Source organism: Canis lupus, chromosome 6 (genome assembly GCF_048164855.1).
Source record: "Canis lupus baileyi chromosome 6, mCanLup2.hap1, whole genome shotgun sequence".
Lineage (NCBI taxonomy): Eukaryota > Metazoa > Chordata > Mammalia > Carnivora > Canidae > Canis > Canis lupus.
In genome coordinates, this window is record NC_132843.1 from 20213623 (window position 1) to 20229607 (window position 15985).

Genomic DNA, 15985 nt, shown 5'->3' on the forward strand with positions numbered 1-15985 from the left:
GTCTCTGCCTCTCTTTCTCTCTCTCTCTCTGTGTGTGACTATCATACATAAATTTAAAAAAAAATTTTTTTTAAATTACTGCTAAAAACATATCATTGCCTTGTCATATTACATATAAATTGAGGCTCACTTCAGGCTGTACTGAGTGGCCACTCATGTTATCACTGCCTGAGGATGTGTAAGGAAGGCATCCTGGCCCTCCCCACAGTCTGCTGCCTTTCAGAATACGTGGAAGCCACCGTCCCACAGCCCTTCCCCTTGCCATTACCAATGGAACTTCTCTTACTGAGTCCTGTCAGAAAGTACGACTTTTGGAAAACCACCAAGGTAAGAAGTAGGAAGTCAATGACAGCATTATACATTCTGAACATAAAGAACACTAGATGATTTCTATTGACATTGCTGAATGGTCAACCCACTTTTTCCTACATTTAGTGATCCCAAATATCAGAGACATACTGATGAGGAAGGGGAAGATGCTATTTTTGACTTAGCAGGGCCACAGAAGATAAAGGCTATCTGGATCACAGAAATGATGTAGCCATGGATTATCTTCTCAGCTGTAGGTTTAAGAAGAGAATTGGACAGAGATTCAAGTAGACAAGGAAAATACAGACATTCAGTCTGTCAACAAATGGTGATTCTGGAGAGATGGCTCCTGGTTAGAAAATGAAATAAAAGAAAAAGAAAAGAAAAGAAAAACATTAAAAAGGCTTGAAGGGGAAATGTCACTGAACAAGGAAAGTTAAATCACCTTGTCTCTAAAATACTCAGAAAAACTATGAAAAGTATTACAGATAATAAAACATTAGATATTTTTTGGCAGTCTCAATTGAATTCATGAATCACAAAATGAAAAAGCAAACTGATGAAAAGCAAAACAAGAAAAACAGAATGGCATGCAAAGGGAGAGAGGTGAGATTGTGAAAGACTGCAGTTAATATTAAACATCAGATTAAAGATGCATTGGAAGGGCACCTGGGTGGCTCAGTGGTTAAGTGTCTGCCTTTGGCTCAGGTTGTGATCCGGGGTCCAGGGAGCCTGCTTCTCCCTCTGCCTATGTCTCTGCCTCTCTTTCTGTGTGTCTCTCATGAATAAATAAATAGAATCTTTTAAAAAAATAAAGACGCGTTAGAGGATTTAAAATGTGTCTTAATGATTGATGATGAGGCCCCCTAGAGCACAAGGGACCTACTACAAGGAAGATATTATAGTACATGGTAGTGAATGAAAAATAAGGACATAGAGAAATTAAATAATACATAATTCCATCAATAAACTTGATAGTTTTAAAATTAAAAGTCTTAAGCTATTTCATAAAAATTAAGGAGTTATAGGTGGGAATAGTGGCAGATAGAAGATCCCAGTGAGTGAAAGAGTTTTCAAATAGTAGTAGAAAAATTTGTCATTGAAAGAAAAGAAAGGCAATCATTAATGAAACAGGAATGTAACAAAGAACTTCCTAATTTACGAGAGGAAAAATGAAATAAACTGAAATGTAAGCAAAGTGACAAGAACAAAGAAAGTTAAAAAGAGGGAAAATTAAGGGCAAATAGGAAAGTAAATGGAAGAATATTACAGCAAGAATCTTGGCCATTACATTAAATGTGAACTGACTGAATTCACTTCTGAAAGGACAGGTCCGCCAGGTAGGTCAGAATCAAAGCACAGCTATATGCTATTTACCTGAAACTACTTAAAATGAAGTAATAAAGGAAGGTTGAGTATAAAAATGGATTAAAACATGGCAAGCAAATACAAACAAAAAGAGAAAACAGAGCAGGCATGGTTAATACCACACCAGGTGATCCTTTAGATTAAAGGCATAATATAGGATAAAGAGGAACACTGTAAGGATACAAAGTCATATATGAAGGAAATATCACAGACCTTAGTGCATGCATACCATGTATCATCACACCTAAATATATAAAGTGAGTACTATCAGAAATGCAAGGTAGGCTTTATGCAATTGCAGTGTAGTATAATGCAAGGTTAAATGTTATAATTAGTCAAATGTCATAAATAAAAAATTTTAGTCAAATGTTTTATATAAATATTGTACACTGAATTAGATATGTAATATAAATAAAAAAATAAGGACATAGAAGAATTCATTAATATAATCAGGAAACATAGAACTTTACATCTAACAGAACATGTATAGTTTTTGGTTGTTCATGGAACATTTACAGAACAATCTGTACTCTGGTCAGAGAGAAAATCATAACAATTGCTCAAAAGTTGATATTTCATAGGTCTCTATGTCTGATCATAGTCCAGTGAAATTAGAAATATATAAGAAAGTTGATCTGGAAAAATCCAGAAGTATATACTATTATTCATATATCATATATTTATTAAGTTTAATATAAGAAAATAGGTGGTATTTCAATTATGTAAAAAAGAATTATTTAGTAAATGGCACAATTGGCCATCTACCTAAAAGAAAATAAAACTGGAAGTCACATAGATGTAATTTCTAGATAAATGTGTTAATGCAAAACATAAAATAGTAAAATTTGTACAAGAAAGTATGAAGAGATTCTTACTTAGTTGTAAAATCCAGAAAATTATAAAAGATAACATAGATACAGAGCAAAATATCAAAAGCCAAGTCAATAAATGATGTATTTTGAAAAAAAATTGGTAAAGCAAATAGCAAATAGTCATAGGACTAATATTTAAATTTACATAAGCATTACATCTTATGTTGACAAGGAAATAAACCAATGGAATATTGTAAACAATTCACAAACAAGCAGTCTTGATGGCCAAAAATATAGAGAAGCTCAGTCACAAATAGGAAAATACAAACTAAAGGGATTAGATATCTTTTTATAGCCATCCGAGTGGCAAAACTTAAAAGACTGAGAACATATAAGTGAGAATGTGAGAAAATAATGTAGTGGGAATATGAAGTGCTTGCACTTTCTGGAAATCAATCTAGCAGCATTTCTTAAAATTAATAATTGGCATACTTTCTGACCAGCAGTCTCATTCTTGATAATGAATCTCCTAGAAAGAGAATCCTAAAGAATATGAAGCTATTCAAAAGAGAATTGTTAAATAATGCTGACTTATCTGTAGGGAATAATATACAGCTATTAAAAAGAATGAAGGTAAGGTATAGTAATTCATCTTTGAGAAATTTCCGGGAAGTATTTTTTAAGCAAAAAAAAAAAAAAAAAAAAAAAAACCCAGAAAAGTGTGCAATATACCTTTTTTTTTTTTTTTTTTTTAAAGAAAATGAACAACAACAATGGAAACCCTGTACGTGGAGGAAAGTATGGAAGGATGCATTCCAGGTGTTAAGATGTGTTATTGGATGGAGGCAGGGGCTGATGGATTAAATGCTTGAATCTTCCTTCTTTCATAGCTGGTGAACATAAAAAATAATGGATCAGTGATCCGGTTCAATCACATTTTTTGACTGTCAAAATGTAGGTAATACACCTGCATACATTTAAAACAGACTACTCAAAACCAGTCACAGAGTTTCATTTATAAAACAGAGTATTTCATCCTCATGAGAAGACATTTCTTAAAAGACATAAGGATTTACTTTCAAAAGTCCTAGCACACCCTCTATTGGTCTGGAAAATTAAGTGGGGCAGGGAGTTTTTTGTTCTAGAGACTAAAAGTCCTGCAATTCTTTATTGTTTATTCTTTTTTTTACTCCCTCTGCCTCCTTGTCCTTTACTCTCCCTCAGGATGAAATTAATGGTCAGCTGCACCTGTCCATCTCACCTACTTGGTTAATTTAGAATTAAAATTCACTGATTCAGCAACACTGTGACTCCTGCAGTTCTAAAATGATAGCAATAATTCCAATTAAAAATCGAACTATTCCTGGATGTATTATCTAACCCATAAACCCCTTTTAGAAAGATAATTAATGCTTCTTCTTGTCTCTGAGTTTTCAGTATCTCTGTGTTAATAATAGCTTTGGTTTTAATCATTTATTCCTATTAAAGAGCAAAAATAGGCAGAAGGAAGAAAAAAATTATGTTATTTGTATCTCTACAGTGAAATTGCTTGGAAAACTATCAAAGTTCCTTTAGACTATTTAGATTAGGGAGGGTAGGTTTTTTGGGAAATGAATGTGAATCAACAAATAAAGTTGGGAAATTCATTATGAATGGTTTTTTTTACATTAGTCCAGTGAATTGAGGATATGTATTTGTAGATATGCCTGCAAATCCTTATGTATTTGTAAGAACTTGAAAATGCATATGCTTCAAGTATACAAATCTCCAGAATGAGAACAAACTGACATTTTTTAGTAGCTCACAGCAGTACTAGGATCCCTTGAGTGAACATACCACTCAACAGAGTAGATCTTTATTTACAAGTATAGTCAGACAATAAATAGTATCTCAAGCTTCTTACAAAGGAAACAGGCTCCTTATGCTTCAAATATATTTACACCTAAGAATTAGGCTGTCCTTATTCGGGAAAGATTCTCGGTTCCCTTCTTGAAGGTAATTATTTTTATCCAGATTGAAACCAATTAATCAACAAGCTAGTTTTCTCTTTTCATATTTACTAATAAATCTTTGTCTATTTTTATATTGTTAATGATTTGTGTTATTTAGGATTATTTCTATCTCTTGTAAGAAACTATGGTTAGAGTTTATTTTCTTATTCTATTAATTCTTTGTCTTTTATTATGGAATTTTAAGCTATTTATTCTTATAGTGCCTGATGTGCCTAATCTTAACTCTGAAATTTTTTTTCTTGATTAAAGTTTTATTATTCCTTCATGTTTTCTTTATATTTTATCTTTTGTTACGTGGACTGTAGTTTCTGTTTGTTTTTAGAGATTTGCATTATTATCTACGGATTTTGAAATGAACATACTGTTGGTTTTTTAGAACTTCTGTGGGACACTGTAAGTTCCTTAGAAGTATGCATTTCTTGTTGTAGTTGTTCTCAAGTCAAGTATGAAACATTCTTTTGATACTGCCAATATAAACCTAGGTATTTAGGAAATATTTATATTCCCTTATAATAGTCTCTTATTTCTTTTATTATTATAATCTGGAATTTTTAGCATTTACAAGGACTACTTTTGGTATTCAACCTAATTTTACTTCTAACTGATTTAAGTGTCATTTCAAAATTATTCCTTCTAGGACTCTGAATTTTTACTTTGATCTTCTATCGTTTGGCTACAGTGTGTTTTAGAGTAATTTTCCTGGAAAATTTCCTGAAAGAATGTCTGCCTTTTGTCTCTATCCCTAAAACTTCTGGGTATCGATTTCTTGTGGCACAATCCTTCTCTCCTAGCCCTGTGGTTCTAGAGTTCTACTTTCCCTTGATATCTCAAACTGCAGGGAAATATATAACTGATCTGGTTTTTGTTCCCTTGTAGGAACTTTTCTAGATGTTTTTACTACAAGATTTGATTTTCCTCAGAATTGAAAAGGAAAAATCATAGTGTGTGTTGAAGCATGATTCTCTTTTTCCATTCTTTCCAGCTATAATATGAGCATTTCTGCATGTATATTTTAGGTCTCTTTTATTTAGAAATATTTTTCTTTCATTATATCTATTATTATTTCTTTTTTTTCTTATTTCTCCTACTTCCAGTGGTTTTAAACATTCCTAAAGAATACAAAGTAAACACAAATAGACGAATAGGGGGATATTCAGTTTAATCACAGAAGTTCATTTAGAATAATTTAATGCACAAATCTTGTTGTCAATATTAATATCTGTTTCATGCCCAGAACTGGTAGCCTAACTGCCACAGTATTAATATGTTCACTGTCTACATTCTTTCTGTCTAGACTCCAGGTTTGAGCTCAACCTTTTACTGGCTATTAACTAGCTTACATGGATGGTTTCTCCCTGGAAGCCCATGAATGCTCTCTGTATCTGGTGTCCTGACTTTGGTCAGATCTATAAACAACTACTCTTTCTTTGTTTTGGACTTTAACTCAAGGTTAAGGATAGACCTTAACTCTAGCTCCAATATATCTTCATTATTTTGTGATATTCTTCAACTCTTTCTTATAAAATTAGTGTCCCCCAAACTCACTTCCATGGAAGAAAGGATCATACACAAAATATCTACATAATTTAGAAGATCACTAATTCGTTATAAACTATGAAAAAAAAAACATGAGTAAACGCAGAAAATACAGACATAAGACTGCCATAGGTCTTGTTTCTTTAGTCTGATTGAATACCAGGTTGTAAACTGTAAGTATAATGATATTTTTATAGGTGAAAGGTCGAAAAAAATACATAAAACCTTTCCAACTTTGTCAACCTTTCTTGTAATCATGAAGTGATAAAAGTTGAAGTTATATTGACAATCCTATCTCTTTCTTCAGACAACAAAAGAGTACCTGCAAACTTTGGAACTGGATGAAGTAAACCTTGCTCAATATCCTACCCTTAATCTATACGCAATTCCATCAAAGCTCCAGGAGCTGTGGTGAGATACCAAGTAATACCATGTATTCATTGCTATAGCGCCCCATTTCAACCATGCTATACGTGAAAACTTCAACCATGCTATACCTGAAAACAACAGTCAGCCTATTCTAGGGATTTTGTTTCCCCAAATACTCACCTTCACCTCCAAGTTGCTAATTTTGTAAACTCCTCAGGGATGGGCACTTTGTCTTCAGTATCTTCAATATAGCATTTGTTCAATAATAAGCAAATCATGAAAAAAGAAAAAGAAAGGGAAGGAAAGGAAAGGGAAGGGAAGGGAAGGGAAGGGAAGGGAAGGGAAGGGGAGGGGAGGGGAGGGAAGGGAAGGGAAGGGAAGGGAAGGGAAGGGAAGGGAAGGGAAGGAAAGGAGAAAGAAGAAAGGGAAAGGGAAAAGGAAAATGGAAAAGGAAAAGGAAAAGGAAAAGAAGGGGAGAGGAGAGGAGAAAGAAAAGAAGAAATAGATGTTGATTCAGATTCATATACATCTTCATTCTATACCCATCTTCACTATATCAAAAGTGAAATCCTTGGGCAAATTAAAGTTGAAACTATAGTGCAAAGTTCTTCTCACAAACATGTCTATAGCAGATGCATACTCTCTTTTTGTAACTTTGCTTGGTTCCCTGGAGAAATTTCTCTCAAGAAGCATACCTCTCTCAGATATATGAATAGACCTGGCGCCTCTTTCCTGAGCCAAGTAGAGGAGGCCCTGATGATTCTGGTTGCTGTCATCGCCCTCAAGACAATTGCTGTTCTATTTTAACCTCAGTCCTTCCAAGCACTTTGGAATCGGAGATAACCACAGAGTTCCCTGATGTATTGAAGACTGCCCAAATTCTTTCCCTTTTGTTCTTACTCCTTGGCTGACTGAGAACACTGTATCCAGCCTGTCTCCCTGTTTCCCCCATGAGATTTGAGATGACTTGTGGAAGAAAAACAACAGTGAAGAGAATAATTAATGATCCTTTGATGCCTGCCAGCTCTGAAGAGGTACTTACCTGTGGGCTTTCAAGTGTTCCATAATTACTTGACAGTACCAACTGCTTGCTCATCTTGCCAAGTTTCCACACTTCCTTCAGATTACTATAGATGGTGTAAATACCTGCTAGGTTCCCACTGCACTATAGTTCAATCTATTCAGGTAATTCTTTTCCATTAAAATGATCATAATACATGCACAGTATGCTTCATAAATATGTAATTATGGTGGTATTTCAAATACTTTCTCTGAGAGGTTTGAGATAACCATAGACATCCTATGAGATGCTTTTCTTTCTTCCACTTCAACATAAAGAAATTTAGAAGACTTCTCTCTTGAACAGACTTCAGCTTTACTTTCAAATAAATTCAGAACTCTTTCATCTCATTTTGCTAAAGGCTGGGTCACTGAGGAAGAAGTAAGTTAGTCAGTGTTCTACTAAACTTGGCTACTACTTTCTGAAAGATGAATAATACAAAAATACATAAGAAAATAAATGGGGGCTCCATGGGGCTAAGTATGAATAGGCATAAATTATGTATGTCAAGGCCTTCTGGATTTCTTAGGAGTCCTTGATATGCCCTATGCTTCGCTCTAGCCCTGACTTATAAGCACAGGTTAACATCAACAGAACGAGAGGTAAAGTATAGGATGGGGAGGCAGATGAAAAGAATAGAATTTCTAATCTCAAGTAATTACTATTTATTTAGGCAACGTAAAAGGCCATTCAGAGAAAATCACTATGAAATTTTGTTTCATTTTCTTTGAAAAAAAGATTTCTTCCATAAACCTAATCATTTTCTCAGCTTTCCTATCAAAAGACAGAGCAAAAAGTTTGGATAAGAAAAAGGCATATTTTCCAAGATTAGTTGAAGCCAGGGAAAGTGGTGCAGTAGAAAATGCACTAACATGGACTTCAATAAACCACTTCAAACTTGGCTGTGGGTGACAGACAAGGTCCTGGTTAAGTCACAAGTGTTCTAGGAAGTTGGACTAGATAAACAAGAGGTATGAGCCTTGCTGGAGCTATGGGCTCTCCGAGAGTCTGAAAAAAGTTATAGGTCATTTCCCTCTATCCCGTCAAAGCCACACAGACCTGCAATTAAACTTTCTATATTCAAGGATCACTGGCCCCTTGGATCTCTGAGTGTTCCATGAGCACCTACCCTCAGTAAGCATAAGAGCATTTCAGATCTCAATGTTATTTTACATTTTTTAACATCTTGAGTCATTTTATTTTTTTTAAGAATTTTATTCATTTATTAATGAGAGACAGAGAGAGAGAGAGAGAGAGGCAGAGACACAGGCAGAGGGAGAAGCAGGCTCCATTGCAGGGAGCCTGATGTGGGACTCGATCCCGGGACTCCAGGATCATGCCCTGGGCTGAAGGCAGCACTAAATCACTGAGCCACCTGGGCTACCCATCTTAAGTCATTTTAAAGTCTAACAAGGAAAGTTACCTCTACATTATGTTTGCTTGCTGAATGGGTCAGTTGTTTCCCTCTGCTCTTGGATGCAGAATAAGCAGAAATATTATGCTTATAGATGCAGAATAAGATGACATCCCCAGCCCTAAATAGTATTATTGCAAAGTTTGCTACCTTAAAAAAAAAAAAAGGCTGATTGTAATGAGTATAGTTCAATGCAGCACTTCCCCTCTCTGGGAAATGTGCTTTACAAAGCAAGTCCTTTGGAAGTGACACTAGATCACAATATGTATGAAGACAGTACTGCCCATCAGAAGACACTACCTATAGGTCTACAGCTGTGTCAAATTAGCTGGACCAGGAGAATGATGATGGCCAACAGCCCTTACAAATCACCAAACCTTAGCACCTGCTGATAATTGGCACTTACTTCTTGTTGGAAAAATCTATGACCAGGGTGGGTGTTATAAGATGCATCTGCCTTCCATCCCCTCTCACTTCCAAACGATATTATTGTTTATAAGTAGATTAATGAAGTGATAGAATTCAGTTTCCTCTGACCCCAGAAGTGTCCAAGTTTCTAACCGTCTGAAACTGATATTTTTCTTTTTTCAAATCCTTCTGTTCATCGATAATTCATTTTTGCCCTTCTGAGACACTGATGAAATTCTAAGTTGCATGCAAATTCTGTATATACACTTGGAAAATGTGCATTTCTTGAGAGCAGAAACTAGATTCCAAATGACAAATAGTTTCCTCTCTATGTCAACTTCTATTGATTGGATTGAGTGAGGTTGCCCAGAGCACAGAGTTAGGAGGATTAAAACAGTTCCAAGGATGGAATTTTGTAATCAGGTAATACCTGTCCAAGTGCAGAAGGTCTTTTATGGAGCCTAAAATGCACCAGCCTTTTTTCAGAAACTTTGGCAGAGCCACTGCTCACCCATAGCACATGAGCATTACAGAAAGCAATAGTAGTTGAGCAAATGGATGATGGATAATGCAAGGAAGGTAAAACAACATACCTAATATCTCCATTAAAATCTCTATTTCTTTGCCCAATTACATTTAAGAAAATGCAGAATATTTTGTCTATTATTTTAAAATATATTATCTATGTATTTCAATATACCTAGAACATTTGTAGAATACACAAAAAACACTTAGTGATTATTGCTTGGGAGTGAGGACACAACCTCACCACTCCACAGTTGGTGGAAGTCTTTTGTTAGGAACATAATTTCTGTAGTAGGGGCCTCACCACCTACATACTGCTTTGATAGAATATGAATTCTGAGAGAGTTAACGCTGATATCAAATGTAATCCCTAGACTTTGACCTCCTTGGCTAGAGGGGTATTTTGACATTTTAGGACCCTACCCACTTTCCAAACTAAAATACTCAGTGTAAGTTTGTTGAATGAATGAATGAGTGAATCAAGCAATCAATTAACCAATCAATGAAAATACCTTAGACATGGTTCCTAAATTATAACTATGGGCCACCTCAATCCAAATTTCTTTCTTGCTTCATGGCAATCAGGTAGACCAGAATTCATATTTTGTCTCTAGGCTTTGGGACAAATTCCTAAATTTTTTGAGTTTCAATTTCTCTATAGTGAAATAGGGATGAACTCCCTTTTGGACAGTTGTTGAGATTGCATAGAACAATATCCTCAGAGCACCTCCCTAGCTCAGAGCCTGGTGAAATGCAGGTACCACTATTGTTAATTTCTTATAAGTGCCATTTGATTCTTTCAAGGCTTCCTTTTTTCCCTCTCTTTATTTAAATGATGTGATAGGAATTTAACAACAATGAAATTCTGCTAAATGTTATTATTCAGCTCCTGCTGGGTGATAAACTGTCCCAGACTTGGATTGTACTCCCTTTGAGCACTTACAGAAGTGGATGACAATAATTTAAAAGACAACACAGCTGAGCTGATTAATCATTTAGTGCCCTACACTGAATCACATGTTTCCATGGCTTCCCTAAGGTGCTTGTATATTTCCTAATACCCTTTGCGTGACACTTAATAATACAACACCATGTTTGCCCTTCAATAGGAAATCTCATTCAATTATCACATTTTGAGAGGGACAAAAATAAGAAAGTGAGGTTTTGGGAGTGAATGTCGTCCTCATATATATAAAGATCTAGTTTCCTATAATCCCTTATTATTTTGAACACAACATAAACCCTAAGTGACTTTTAGTTCCCATTTCTTTTTTACTTTAAAATATTTTCTAGAATGACAGTCTTTTTCTGTCTTTACATGTTTATCAAATTTTTAAAAGAAATACTAAGAAAAATGGCAACCTTTGGTCTAATCATACCCATGTTGAACCAAATATTGGATACCTTCTTAAGTTGTTTTTAAAGCCTAACAGTCTGAAGTCTAGACAGACATTTCAGTGATTAAGTAAACCATTCAATCAATTCCGTTTAAATAAATTAGATATGACTAACCCATTCTGATATCCCGAACTCAGCTTACTCCTTGTCCAAACATGGTAGGCACTAATAAATATTTATTGATTTGAGTTGTTCTTTGAAGTAAAGTGTACTTAGGCTGAAACTAGAGCAAGTGATTTTGATAATGCATGTGAATCGCCTAATAGCTCCTATTAAATCTTTTTCCAATTCATGTGCACCTTTCTCTGATTAGTGAGTTTCATTTATTCCTGTTATATTATTGAGCTTGGATTTAGATGCAGATTGGCAAATTGCTTTCCCAATATCTATGATCTATTTTGTGTTAATAACTACCCATTGGACTTTAAGTAATTTCCCTTTTGCCGTTGTTCTAAGCACCCTTCCACAGTGAACCAGTTTAACATATTATTTATAAATGACTTTAGGAAAAAAAAACCCACACAAAGAAGAAATACTATGGATGCCAATGAGTGAATGCTTCATACCAGCAGGTGTGATTCATTAATAAGTGAGTTCACTTTGAAAGGGAGATCATTAATGTTTTCACTCCTATGAGACAATAACTCTGTAAGAATTAGATTTGATCAAATAATGATTAGATGAGCTGTAGGAGGATTCAGATTAACTGTGAAATTATTACTTCTGGGAATCTGATTTAGCACTTTTTAATTTTTAAATATGAGAGTATGATATCTAGGAGATCAATAAGTCTAAGGAAAGAATAAGATTAAGATAACACCCAGTGTGTTCTTCTGTTAGCAAGGAAGAAGGTTTTTTATACACAACCATAATTATACAACTACTCGTTTATCAAAATAGCCACATGTTGGATTATTTCTCTTGACCCTTTATATTTGGAATTCTAGTAAAGCCACCATGAAAGCACCAAGAGGGATATATTTCCATTACATAATCAACATTTAGTCATTGTAAACAAAACAAAATGTAAAAGGTTTTTTCTGTGTGACATAAATATAGAATTGCTATCCAAAAACTGAAGTTAGAGTTGGCTTTACAAAATTCAGTTCCAAAGGTAGGGAAATGTATAGTTGATGTACATGAAACTCAGATTAATTTTCTTACTTTTTCTTTCTGAAGAATTACAATGAATAGCACACGTATCCTTACAGTATTCTCTGATAACTTTATGATCACATATAAACAATCAGTGTATCACTGAGACCCGGAATCCTATAATGCTCCTATAGCACTGCACTTAGATCCTGGCAACTGGAGCATTGCTCAGGGCCCCACATTTAAGGACCCCTCAGTACCTGGGGTCATCCAAGGCCAGCAGCACCACCCAGGTGGGGTGCCCCAAGCCAGGACAAAGACCCACATGGTCCTTAGTCCTGATTTCTAGGATGCTCTCTGAGTGCTCTCCAAGAGCACCTCCATGCTTACCTCCATATATGCGCTGACCAGATGACCTATGATGTTCATGTCTATGGAGTCATCCTTGTGGCAGGCCCAGATTTCAGGGGACGCCAGAGCAAGCAACCAGATCACTCTGGTTCTCTGGCATTGTATTTTTTCACAGGATCATGAGATTGGCCCTCAGAATGGTGCTGACATGCTGATTTGAGGGAATCTCAACCATTTCAGACTTAAGATAAGACTTGAGCTATGGATATAGGCTCATGTGTGACTCTGGCCATCCATATTTGGAATTCAGCATCGCCTCTGGTCTTCCACACCTGGGGATATAATGTGGTGCCAGGCATTCCTGGGTGCTCCCTGCTCCCAGGGCAGCCCCACCCCATTCACAGCCTCCACACCAAGCTTCAGGCTCTCCTGTAGATAGATGCACTATTTCCTCCCAGGGCTCTTGAGGGTATTGTTCCACATACCAATAGACATTGCCAATCTATGTCCTCTCTTGTCTCTGATCCATGTGTTTGTTGCACTTCTCTACAGACTGTCCTAAGTGGTGCTAGCAAAGGGATGGACATTGCTTGCACAAATATAGGAGTCCTTCTTTTCTATCCATTATTTTATATCTTCATCAATAAATCACTACACCTCATGAATGCCCATAATACACACATTTAATACTGCATGTTTTAGGTGGAACTCTCAATAGGCAGGGACCTGGCCAAAAAAAAAAAAATTGGGCCCAAGGCCTCACATGCCCTAGCAGTGGGCATGAGGTCCTAAATTTGGAAAAGATTTTTATCTATATCTTTATGCAATGCAAAAACTGTTAGCCAGTGTTTGTCAAGTCTCATCAGTGTCAAGTACACTGAGAGGAAACTTATCATAATCTCATAAATCAAGTAGTTATATTTGGGGTCAGTGTCTTAGTCAGCTGGGCTGCTTTGACAAAATACCATAGACTGGGTGGCTTAAACAACAGACATTCATTTCTCACAGTTCTAGGGGCTGGGAAATCTGAGATCACGGTGCCAGCATGGTGGGGTTCTGGTGAGAACTCTCTTCCTGCCTCGCAGATGGCTCTCTTCTTTCTGTATCCTCACATGATTAGGGGAAGGGGACGTGGACAAAGAGATGGCATGCGTGGGAGCAATCTCTCTGGTCTCTTCTTATAAGAACCCAGATCCTGTGATGAGGGCCGTATTTTTATGACCTCATCTAAACTTAATTAGTTCCCAAAGGCTCCATCTCTAATTACCATCATGTCAGGAATTAGGGCTTCAGCATATAAATGTGGGGAGAGGGTTTAGAATTAAGTCTATAAAAGTCGGTTTTCAGTTATGAGAACTTTGTTCCTAACATTAAACCAGAACCTATCTTTGCATCACATCCTTATGTTGGGGAAGAACAATCTTCCTCTAGCCTGAATAGAAGTTTCCGAGGACTTGCAAATTAAATGAACATAGAGATCAGGCACATGAATTTTTTTCAGTACTTTTGTGCACAGGAGTTCACAGAAAAAAGTTGAAACTCAAAGAAGCAGTTGAACTTGGGGGGCATAAGGATCCTCTTAACAAAGGAAAGGGAGTTTGGACTTTAAGGGATGATAAACTGTGGAGAAATGACCAGGAAATAGTAGGGAGCTAACAAAGAGAAAGGTGTTCGAGTAAGGTCTCTTAATGCAAACTCAGCTGGCTATTGGCTTCTATGCTAAGAGTCTCTCTTTCCCTTCTGGTCTGGGTGGGGGTATGGAGTATCTTCCTCAAAGGGAGTTATGTGTCCTGCTTTTAAGCAGATAAGGGTAGAGAACTCTTCCTACATCTGTTGATTTTCATTTGCCTTCAGGTCAAAATAATCCTCATGCCAAAGTATCATATTTTAAGGTGGCTTATTCTGGTCCCCTTCACCTACCACGGTGGCCCCAGCTCTCACTGCAGGCACAGCTCAGACTCACAGCTACCTGAGGCTTTGTTAAAAAGTTAGATGACTAGGTTCATGCCTCAGGGATTTGGTTTGATTTGGTCTGAGTGGAACCAGAGGCGGATCTGTTTAGAAAGTTCTACTGGTGATCCTAATGTGCAGCGAAGCTCCAGCAATTCTGTATAAGAAGATCACAGTAGATGTATAGTAGATCATCTGAGGAACTATAAAAAACACATTAATGCTGAGGACCTACCAAAAACTAATTAAATCGGAATTTCAAAAGATGAGGCCCCCAGATTGGTCATTGGGAATTTTATAAAATCTCAGACATCTCTCATCTGCAGTGAATGTTGAGAACTACCATTCTAGAGCAGTTTCAGCTGGTGCTTTTACCTCTATGTGGTAAAAACGCACAATCTCTTTCATCCGAATTGACGGATTCCTTTAAAACGGTAGACAGAAACCTAATCAAAAATCCCATTAAATGCCAACATTTGTTACACTTGACCTATGAAATGTCATAGTTCTTGTATTGTTCAACCATAAATTCCAATGGATCTTAATTGTGTTGGTTCACTATTTGAGTGGACCTGCCCACAATCCCCTGAAAAGCAGAGTCTTCTTAATTTCATTGTCTCATGTATCCCTACACAGACCCCATAGGGGTCCGGAGATGCCTTCAGGACTGTGCCACAGGGAGATTTAGGATTATGCCAGGCAAGTTTCTGCAGCCCCTTCCCTGCCTGCCTTTACAAAGCAGGACCAGAACTGTAAAATCACCCTCCAGGAGTTGGGAGGCAAACTGGCCTGGCTGCTAAGTGGAAAATGGGAGCTGGCCGACTTAGAAGAAACACAACCAAATCTCAGGCTGGTGTTTATCCAATCGATAAATGCCAAGGCTCTTGAATAACTGTTGTTTAAATTCATTTCTCAGTGGCAGAACAAAAGGAGCGTAATGAAAGCAACGCCGTTAGAGAATCATTAGAGTCAGTAAGGAGAGAGCAGGCTTTAAGATCATCACTCTCAGGGAGACAACATCCAGACCATCTTTTGGTTCACAATAATATAAGTAGGCAGTGCAGTGGGTAGGCAGGGCCATCTGTTTGTCTGTAGAAAGATTACGTAGAGGAGGACAATCAATAGCTTCATGGCAGAAAATCTCCCTGGTTTGTGCAACCCTTATTGCTGATTCTTTTGTCACTGATTTGGGTTTTGGTAATAGGAATCTTATCCAGTGCCTTTCAGTGTTAGCATTTTAGGAGCAGTTAAGCCAAGCAGAAAGGCCACAGATCAAGCCTATTGTCTGTTGGCAAAGGCTCCATTGAACCCTAATGAGCAAAGGAATCTAGCAAACAAAGAATCCTTAGTGCTTTGCTCAAATGAATCCTCTACCAGA

At 36.6% G+C, this 15985-nt stretch overlaps 1 long non-coding RNA gene across 1 annotated transcript in view; it reads right to left on the bottom strand.

Annotated features, from left to right (window-relative positions):
• The window catches only part of LOC140634666 (uncharacterized), a 174115-nt gene that overhangs the window by 14547 nt on the left and 143583 nt on the right, over positions 1 to 15985 (bottom strand). Inside the window, exon 5 of the long non-coding RNA XR_012032067.1 lies at positions 6587 to 6647. This is a non-coding gene — a long non-coding RNA (uncharacterized lncRNA). The remainder of the gene's footprint in view (positions 1 to 6586; positions 6648 to 15985) is intronic.